The sequence below is a fragment of the Scylla paramamosain genome, chromosome 35 (assembly GCF_035594125.1).
Source record: "Scylla paramamosain isolate STU-SP2022 chromosome 35, ASM3559412v1, whole genome shotgun sequence".
NCBI classification, from domain to species: Eukaryota; Metazoa; Arthropoda; class Malacostraca; order Decapoda; family Portunidae; genus Scylla; species Scylla paramamosain.
The window spans coordinates 6517501-6527500 of record NC_087185.1 but is presented as its reverse complement, the minus strand read 5'-3'; the positions used below and the strand labels follow the sequence as shown (position 1 = coordinate 6527500).

Genomic DNA, 10000 nt, shown 5'->3' with positions numbered 1-10000 from the left:
GCCTCTCCCGCTGGTAAGTTGATCTTATAATAACAGGAGATTATGTTAATAGCCGTTTAAAGAGCAGGAGATTACCGCGGTGTCAGATGTTCAGAAGGTGCAAGCACGCCGCTATAAATTATCGCGGGAAGATAAGTGTATACGGTTGTGGTGGCGGCCAGACAGGCTCCCGTCACCCCAGTCCCCCTCATTCATCTCGCCCACCACGTGAATGCTATCGCCCTCATCATCATAATGACTCGTATCTCCCCCCCCATCACTCAGGGCCGCCACACACCCCACACACCACACACACGCACACCCCATCCCCGCCACATCAAGGCAACACGACCCCCACGCTCTCTCTCTCTCTCTCTCTCTCTCTCTCTCTCTCTCTCTCTCTCTCTCTCTCTCTCTCTCTCTCTCTCTCTCGCCGCATCCCACACGAAAATATCTCAACTCACTCGGAAAACTCAAACGACATGCCGCCCCGATCGAAGAGGGCGCCGATGCAAGCATGTAAGTCACCTTGTGTTTACCTGCCATCAGCTGATTGCTGCGGCAGGCAGAAGGGAGCTTGCTGAGAGACGGAGTGTGTTAGGGGAAGGTAAAAATGAAATATTTACATATGAGTTGTGCCGAGCAGGTTTTGCATAAGGTGAAGGGAGGAGGGAGCGTATTGGTGCTGTGAAGTGAGCCGCAGTGAGGAGGGAGAGGAGGGATGGGGGAAGAGAAAGGCGGAGGGAAAAAGAGGGGTGGCCTGCGGGGGACATCCTCCAGGAATCTTACCAAACAGAAAAAAAGGCACAATCATGCAAACTAATCCCTCGCATTACTTGGCTTCTTTGACGCGTCGCATTTACGAAGACCTGAATAGAACAGAATGCATCACCGGAGAATGCTGCACTGAAAATCACCTCCAATCCTTATTCACCTCGAGGTATTATCACGCTCCGAATAAAATAGGAAAAAATGAACAACACGCGGAATCTCCACATAAACCAAACGAACAAGCAAGCGAAACGATTCCTTAAACAACCTACAACAAAGGGTGACATTAATTCCTCTCGTTAAACCTCATTAACGAAGCATTCATTGAGCTCTCTTCCTTAAGTGATTGTGTTTGAGTTACGGACACTCGCCCCTGATACACTTGTCTACCGCAACACGGCGTGGGTGTCGTGCTCTGACTATATTTAGGAGGTGGACTCAGAGGCTTGACAAGATTAACGTTTTAAGGTTGGGCATTATCCTGTACCTGATGCCATTGTATTCCCTGTAGCCCACAACTTGCCTCGCCCGCCGCTTCCTTCCCTCCCTTGCCCCTTCTCTTATTCCTCTGTCTCTTTCTTCTTCTCTTTATCACAGTTATTCCTTATTTTCTTTTCCTCGTTGTCTCTCTTAACCTCTTTACATTGAATTTTTACTCCTCTTACACTTTATTTCCTCTTTGTCCTTCTTGTTCTTCCTCTTGCATTGAATTCTTATGGCTCGGATTCATCTCTGCCTCTTCTTTCTTTCTCTTATCACAGTTATTCCTTGTTTTGTTTGCTCTTTGTCTCTCTTATTATTCCTCTTTACATTGAATCCTAATTTCTCTTCTCCTTCTCTGCCTCTTCTCTCTTTCCTATATCACAGTTATCCTTCATTTTTTTCTGTTTTTCGTTCCCCTTAACCGTTTTGAATTGAATCCCATTTAATCTTTTCTTCAAGTTACTCTTCTATGTATATCCTTTTTCCTTTTCCCTTCTTCTTTCTACTACAACTTCTCTCCTTCCTTCTTATCCTATTTCGTTTATTTTCTCCAGATGTCTTTGCTTCATCTCTTCCTTCCCTTCTTCTCTTCTGCTAAGTTTCTACTTTTCGCTCATTCATCTGTTCTTTCATACTTCTTTCTCTATGTATTTTGTTATTATTTTCTCTTTATTTTTTTTGTGTTTCCTATTTTTCACCATTATAAAACGATATACCTTTAAGTTCTATCTCTACCCTCTCTTCCTCTTTCCCTCTCTGCAAACCTTCACTGCTCTTACTCTCTCTTACTCTCACTCCCTCCCCTCGCCTCCTCTCCTCTTGCTCTTTCTCACTCACCATCACAACCTCCTTCTCATTTTCAACCATTTCATACTCCCTCGCCTCGCCATCTTTACCCACCTACCCTGTGAGTCTCCTACTAGTCGCCTCGTAATCTCCTCCTCCTCCTCCTCCTCCACCTGCTCTGCGTCGCTCCCTTTATCAATTACCTGCTAAATACCTCCTCGTTGTGCTTTAATCGTCTCAGGGTGAAATATCAGAAATTTTACGAAAAGATGAATGGTTACGCCACACGCCGACCAAAAGATGACATGAGGGGGAGATAAAAGGAGGAGCAGGAGGAGGAGGAGGGATGACAAAGGAGAGGATGATACAGGTAGTAGTAGTAAGTGAGGCGAGTGACTATTACCACGACTACTTCTTAACTCCTCCTCCACCTCCTTCTTTCCCTCCTTACGCTCCTCCTCCGCCACATGCTCCTCCTCCAGCGGCAGTGGGGGCGAGGATAGGTTAGGTAGGGCCTTCCTAAATAATAAAAGCGAAGGGCGGGTGTGGTGTAATTAATTAGATGGGAATGATACGTCCCCTTGTTCGCGTTGGCATAACCGTAACTTGATGACGTCACACCTGCCACCAATTGCTGTACCCAACATACCTTGTGGGTCTGGTTATCATGGCTGGGTTTTATGTACCTCCTTTTTTTTCTTCTTCTTCTTCTGGAGGGAGAAGGGAAGAAGTCTGTGGGGGAGAGGAGGGAAGAAGGCTTGGGGAATATGTGAGGGGGTCTGTGGGGAAGGTACGAGGGGGGATAAGGAGAGGAGGGCGAGGCAGTGCTTCAGATGAGTTACAAATGGAGAGAACACAGAGACATTATGGGGAAAGTGAGGATGAGAGATGGAAGTGAGGGAGTGTCAGAGAGATGCTTTGGAAGAGTAAGGCAGAGAAGAGCTGTGGGAGAGTAAGGAAGAGAAGACACTGGGAGGGTAAGGGAGAGAACAAACTGGGAAATGAGGGTTATGGGAGGATAAGGGAGAGAGGAAATTGGGAGGGAAAGAAGGGTTGTGGGAGGAAAAGGGAGAGAAGACACTAGAAGAGGAAGACTATGGGAGGGTAAGGGAGAGAAGGAAGGAACCATTAGGGGATGGTTTTGGGAGGGTAAGGGAAGGAAGAGAGTGGGAGAGGAAGGTTGAAGAAATAGAAGGTTGTTGGTCTTTAACCTTTCAAACTTTGTGGGAAGGTTTATTATCGTGGTGCCTGAAAAAAAAAAAAAAGAAAAAAAAAAGAATGTGAGTATTAACCTTTTTGTAGATTATGAGTCTTGTTTTCTCTTGTCTGTGTACTGTGCACTGCTGGTTGTGACTTTTGTTGTTGTTGTTGTTGTTGTTGTTGCTATTGTTATTATTTTTTATTACTATTATTATTACTATTACGACTCCTCTTCCTGTTCCAGTCAAATTTACCTGTCTGTTTCTTCACGGATGGTTACCTACACACACACACACACACACACACACACACACACACACACACACACACACACACACACACACACACACACACACACACACACACACACACACACACACACACACACACACACACACCTCTAATCGTAATGTGCAATACAGGTGACCGTTCAAGAGAGAGAGGAAAATAAAACGTTCTCACATCACTACTAATTAAACTCAGTCAGTGATTCCTCTTACGCAAGTTGCCTCTTAGGGTCTGTTCCTTGATTGTTACCTGTTGTTACTTGTTTGTGATGACTGTCTTTGTATTTATCTTTGTTATTATACCTGGTTTCCTCTTTGTGTTTCTCCTAATCATTAAAAATCTGTTTGTGTTGATGTGTCAACTTGTTTTGTTTTGTTTCGGATGGATTGGTTGGTTTCAGCTTCTGATTTTAAGTGTAAGTTGTATAGTAATAAGATTAAGTCAATGATTAATTGCTTGGCGTTTCACTTACGCTTCCATTGTTTCGTCTTGCTCAAAGGATTGGATTGGTGATGAGGGGATTACAGTAACCTGTTTTTTTTTTTTTTTTTTTACAGCTATTACATTTGTATTTGTATTTCTCCTGTAATGTTTTTGGCAGGGGGAATATATGTGTGTGTGTGTGTGTGTGTGTGTGTGTGTGTGTGTGTCATTTACAAGGCAGCCATATATGTATCCTTCACCTTCACACACCTAGCTCCTCCCTGTCCTCGCACTCTCTCCTTCACCTGCCTCTAAAACTCACCTGCGCTTCGCTCACCTTCCCTCACCACTTACCTCCACATAGTTATTCTCCATCACTTCCACCACCACCACCTCCTCCTCCTCTGCACCATTGTCCCCTCCATCAGAAGTGACCCTACTTCATCGGATCCCCAAATCACCAGCTTCCCCCTCGCGGCCCTCTCTGCTCTCTGCACTAATTCCTGATCTCTCATGTGCGAGAAAGGCATCAGGGTGGGAGTAGAGGATAATCCGAGATCTCTTCGGGAGGGGAAAGTTTTGAATTGATATCACGAGTGTATGCCCGGAAAGTGGCTGTGACAATTTAGGGTCTTCTGTTCCTGCGCTGATTTCTGCTTTTGTTACCTGAGCTCAGTTATTGGGGAGTCATAATGGAGGTTTTAATTTGGGATTGCGTTGCATTATTTCTTTATGCTGGTGCGATGTAGGGTGCTTTTGTTATTCTAGCAGCTTGATTGGAAATTATATGAACTGTATGGGGTTTTAATTTGAGATTCCATTTAGTTTCTTCTTTATGTTTTTTGCAATGTAGGGTCCTTTTTGTTTCCTTACCAGATTTAATAGGAATTAATAAAAAAAAACTACACGGGTTTTTTACTTGTTAAGATGGTATTACATTGTGATAATTTTTTTTTTTTTTTTTTTTTTTTTTTTTTGCCTTTATCACTTTGATTGAGGATTAATACTTCAACGTTTTGTGTCTGAGGTACAAAGGGTACGCTTTTCTTTATACTAAAGTATGAGTAGTTCCTTTGTTTTAGTCTTTATACCATGATTTTTTGCTTCACCTGCTTGATTGGAAAGTTTTTACCTGATCAGCTTGATTCGAGAAGTTAAATATCACTTAAGGTAAAAGGGGAACGTTTCTTTCGGGCAGAGCATGCGCAATGCCTTTGTTTTAGTTTTTATATCGTGTTTCTTTGCTAATTTTTTGTGCTCTATTAATTATGAGATCATGTGGAATTTTTTTATTTGTTACGGTACAAGAGAAAGACGTTTCTACATGCTCAGTTATAAAGTAATTCCTTTGTTTTAGTTTTTATATCTTTTTTTTTTTGTGTTACATTAACAGGAGATTATATTGTGAGATTTTTGGCTGTTAAGGTACAAGAAAGACATTTCTACATGGTAAAATATAAAGTAATTCCTTTACTTTCTATATCATGTTTCTTAGCTCATTTTTTGTGCTACATTAATTAGAATATTACATAGAGAAGCTTTTATTTATTGAAAACAAGAGAATTTCTGCATGGAAAAGTATAATTCCTTTGTTTTCTTTTCACCGCCATGTTTTATTTTTTCTCCTTGGCCTCCACGAAGTCTCAGTGAGAAGGTCCATCGTGGCTCTATTTCATCACCCTTTTCTACTCCCCACGCACCGTAGCAGCAATTTGACGTGGAATTAAAGATTACAAGGCATGCTCGACCTTTACTCTCACTTGAACTCATTTCCCAAGTCATGTTTCCTGCTCAGGCTTCACGTGGAGCTTCTCATTCACGAAACTCACGTAGGATCGTCACGACTCGACCCTCATCAGCCCTCACTTCTCCTGGAGGGTTTGGTCTTCCATGAGGTAACTTATAACTTCCATCACTTACCCTTACCGCTGCTTCTAGTTAGGTGGGATGGGTGTTTTTTTACGAATTACATCACACACACACACACACACACACACACACACACACACACACACACACACACACACACACACACACACACACACACACACACACACACACACACACACACACACACACACACACACACACACACACGATATATATCCACCTTCTTGTCGTAGCTGTAAAAAAGAGTAAACACCAAAACAAAATAGAGAGAGAGAGAGATAGAGATAAAAGGGCCACGTATAGTAATTGACAGTAACATAGAAACTTCATCATAACACTACTACTGATGCCTTAGGACAGTATAGAGCCTTATTCTCCTGTAGTAGGGGAAGCAGGAAAGTTTTCATCAGAATTTGAAGAGTATAAATTCCGTTTCTTTCAGGTGGTGTGATGCACGGGCCGGGGAGTGAGCCAAGAGTGAGTATGAGGGACACGTGTGGCTGTTGCATTTTAGCGGCGTGTTCCTGTAAGCAGGCAAAGCGCGTTACCTTGTCCTGGCGCGGCATTAGAACCTCTTTTAGTCTTACCGCCGAACATGCTTTTAGAAGGAAGGAGGAAAGAAAGGAAGAGTACACACACACAAACACACACACACACACACACACACACACACACACACACACACACACACACACACACACACACACACACACACACACACACACACACGTCATTCACTACACAGCCATCTTTACTTCCCAGAATCATGAAACCAAAGCGCATGAAATTAACATATTATCACGATTTCCAGGTTGCGTTATCATGCTTTCCATCACTTACCTTTCCAGTGTCTTGGGTACTGGAAGACACTACCTGGATACTCCCTCCTCAGGCGTTGCATTGATATTTCTTCATCCCCAGGTAGAGTTAATTACAAACTAAGCTCCTGCAATGACCTGTGTCGGGCGTCACTGTTGCGCTAATCACTCGTCTTGAATAACGAGGATGCAATTAACCTTTGTGATATCTCCGCTCACCCCCTGCGGTCCTCACTCAGATTACTAGACTGACTCGCTGATTGCTACTGGACTGTCTCGCGTTTCAGTCCTGGAAAAGAAATAGCACTGTTAACTTGTCCTGAGTGGTGCGCCAGACTGCCTCGTGTTTTCATTAGGAAATAAATGCCAGTAAGATAATAATAATAATAAATAAATAAATAAATGAATAAATAAATGAAAATAAAAAATATATAATTAATCCTGGAAAGTCAACTATCCCAGAACATTTTTTTTTAATACCAATAGAAAATAGTCCTGGAAAATTAATTAGAGTTGGAAAAGAAAATTGTTCTGGAAAAAACAGAAATACAAGTCTTTCAAAGGAAGCTAGGCATGAAAAAGAAAACAGTCATTTGAGAGAAACTGATTCTGGGAAGAAGAAACTTTCCCTAAAAAGAAAAAAAACGACTTAGAAAAGAAATATATGAAAACTAATCCTGGAAAAAAAGACCAGCCTTAGAAAATATCCTCTATATGAAATGAACTAGCTCTGGAAAAATAAATAAATAAAAAATCTCTGGGAAAACCGATCCTAGAAAAATATATATGAAAAACTAGTCCTGGAAAAAACTGGTCCTAGAAAAACACTATGTATATAAAACTAGTCCTGGAAAATAATCTAGTACTGAAAAGAAATATCAGCACAAAGTCTTCCTGAAACAGTGGATTACTTTCTGTTACTCTCCTGGAAAGAGAAATCGCAATAGAAATTAATCCTAGAAAAGAATCTGGTAGCGAAAAGAATGCTGCAGTGGGAACTACTTTTGATGCGCACTTTTCCAGTCCTGTCATGTCAAATCGGTTAGTCGCCACGCCCTAGAGACAAGTCCAACGCCAGGCTCTCGTCACCACGCCCCAAGGGTTCCTGCCGCTCCCAAGGGTTCAGAAGGCAGAGTCGTAGATTGCGTTTGGTGTGTCGATCTTTCCTGAGGTCGTGTTGGTCGTGTCGTTGTTTCTCTGCCATTCAGCAACACGTCAAACTGCCGCGGAGAGGACAATGTTTATGTTTGACTTGACTAACAAGGTATCTAGCCAACCATCAGGCGTACTGGGCGCTTTCCTTGCTTACCTGTGTACCTGTGTCTCTTTTGTCTTCCCTCTCTGTTCCTCGTTTATCCTTTCCCCGTGCACCGTTTTTTGTGTTCTATTTCCATTCGTATCCTGCTTTATCATGTAATTTCACGTAGCTGTCTATTTTTTTAAGGGTAGTGTGTCAAATATCACTGTATTCACCCTATACTTGCTGTCTCTCGCTCCATCCCGACCCTCTTCTCGTCAAGTCTCACCCTCTCTGTCCCTCTCTGCCGACCCTCCCTCCCTATCTCGCTCCTCACCCGACAACATCAATCCATCAGCCACCAAGAGCACCTCCCCACCCCGCCACCATCCCACGCCCTCCACACCGCCGCCCCACCGCCACTCTCAGCAGGTGACAAGGAGGGGACCGCTCTCTGGGAGGTGTGAGAGCCAGGTGCCGTGCTGTGTAGGTGTGATGCGATGGCGGCCATTCAGCTGACCCACAGGGCGTGCAGTGAACTCCTGCAGATGGCGCTGAGGGGGTGAGAGAAGGATAAGAGGCGTAAATTGAGAAGGTGGAACTAGGTGGAACTTTTAGAATAAAAAGTAATGTCAGTTTGATAGTAGTAGTAGTAGCAGCAGCAGTAGTAGTAGTAGTAGTAGTAGTAGTAGTAGTAGTAGTAGTAGTAGTAGTGATAATGATGATGATAATAATAATAATAATAATAATAATAATAATAATAATAATAATAATAATAATGATAATAATAGGAAGAGCAAGAGAGGAAGCTGAGGAGGAGGAAGAGGAGGAGGAGGAGGGATTATGATAACAATGATAATAATATGAAAAATAACAGGAACTTGTTTAGCAAAGGACAGAGGAAACGTTTTGAACAAACATAAGCCAATTAAACTAAAAGGCATCCTTCCAGAAACGAAAATAAGTCTTATCAAGTAACCTTTTATTACACACGGGAAAGAAATTAATACTCCTCCTTTTAAGCCACACGTGTATATCACTCAGAAGCTTCCACTTACTTAGGGAAACGCTGTGTTTTATGCTATAACATGGATCTCTTGGCCTCTGGATGAAGCGGCGGACCACCTCCTTCCCTGCGGTAACCTCTGAGAGCATTAAACATTTACCCAACGTACTTACTCGTCCATTAGTAGGGAGTGAGCTAGGAAAAAGGTCAACCATCTTAGCGCACCACCTTCTCTCCTTGGGCACCATCTACAGAAGGCGCAAGACATTCAAGCGGCGGGATAAAGCTAACTAATGCTCTTCGCTCTCCTTTTGTGGACAGTAATGCACTTTAGAGAACAGCGTGTTTTTAAAAGCCCTTCCCCTGTTAGGTGCCCAAAGGAGCTTATGCATAGCGTTGTTACTTGTTTCTTATTCACGTCCATCTGGTGAAGGTTCTTGCGGTGTAAAAACGACAAAGAGAACTGCGCCATTTTTAACAACGTTTTGCTGTGTTTTTCGCTTTTCTATATGAAGGACTCTTAATACCTTGACCACCTATCGCTGCACCATCTCCCTGTCACTCCCCCTTGCACTCCCTACCCGTCAATTCATCCCCTTCACTCAGTTCTCGCGCCTCACTTGCGCCTCACTCTACTTATGACTGGCGGCACACATCAACATCACCTCGCGTGCATTAGAGACCTGCCTTACCTGAGCCTCAGTACACAAGGCCCGGCCTCCTCCTCCTCCTCCTCCTCCTCCTCCTCCTCCTCCTCCTCCTCCTCCGCCATCTCTTCATCTTAGCGCTGATTAACAACAAACCTGAACAGCCATCGTTTAGAAATGAAAGGGGGAAGAAAACGATTGATAACCGAGTTGTTTTGGAGTTTGGGCGCCGAGAGAGAGAGAGAGAGAGAGAGAGAGAGAGAGAGAGAGAGAGAGAGAGAGAGAGAGAGAGAGAGAGAGAGAGAGGAGTGGGGTGTGGGAGGGAAGGGACGTAGAGCTCTGAGCCGAGTTCCATTTCCTGAGCCGAGCCTCCTGTTTGCTCCTCAATTATCCCCGGTGGACACAGCCAACAGGGACGCCAGCAAGATTTTCTACTCGTCCGGGGATCCTGAAATTCGCGTAGAGTGTGAAA

The 10000-nt window shown here is 43.4% G+C and overlaps 1 protein-coding gene across 6 annotated transcripts in view; it reads left to right on the top strand.

The window, feature by feature from the left end:
* The window catches only part of LOC135090606 (uncharacterized), a 239621-nt gene that overhangs the window by 198611 nt on the left and 31010 nt on the right, over positions 1–10000 (top strand). For 3 of the 6 annotated variants that reach the window (XR_010262056.1, XR_010262053.1, XR_010262057.1), the window contains one exon: positions 6263–6297. The exons of the other annotated variants lie outside the window; for them this stretch is intronic. The gene's annotated coding sequence lies outside the window, so the exon portion shown is untranslated. The remainder of the gene's footprint in view (positions 1–6262; positions 6298–10000) is intronic. 6 annotated transcript variants of the gene reach the window in all.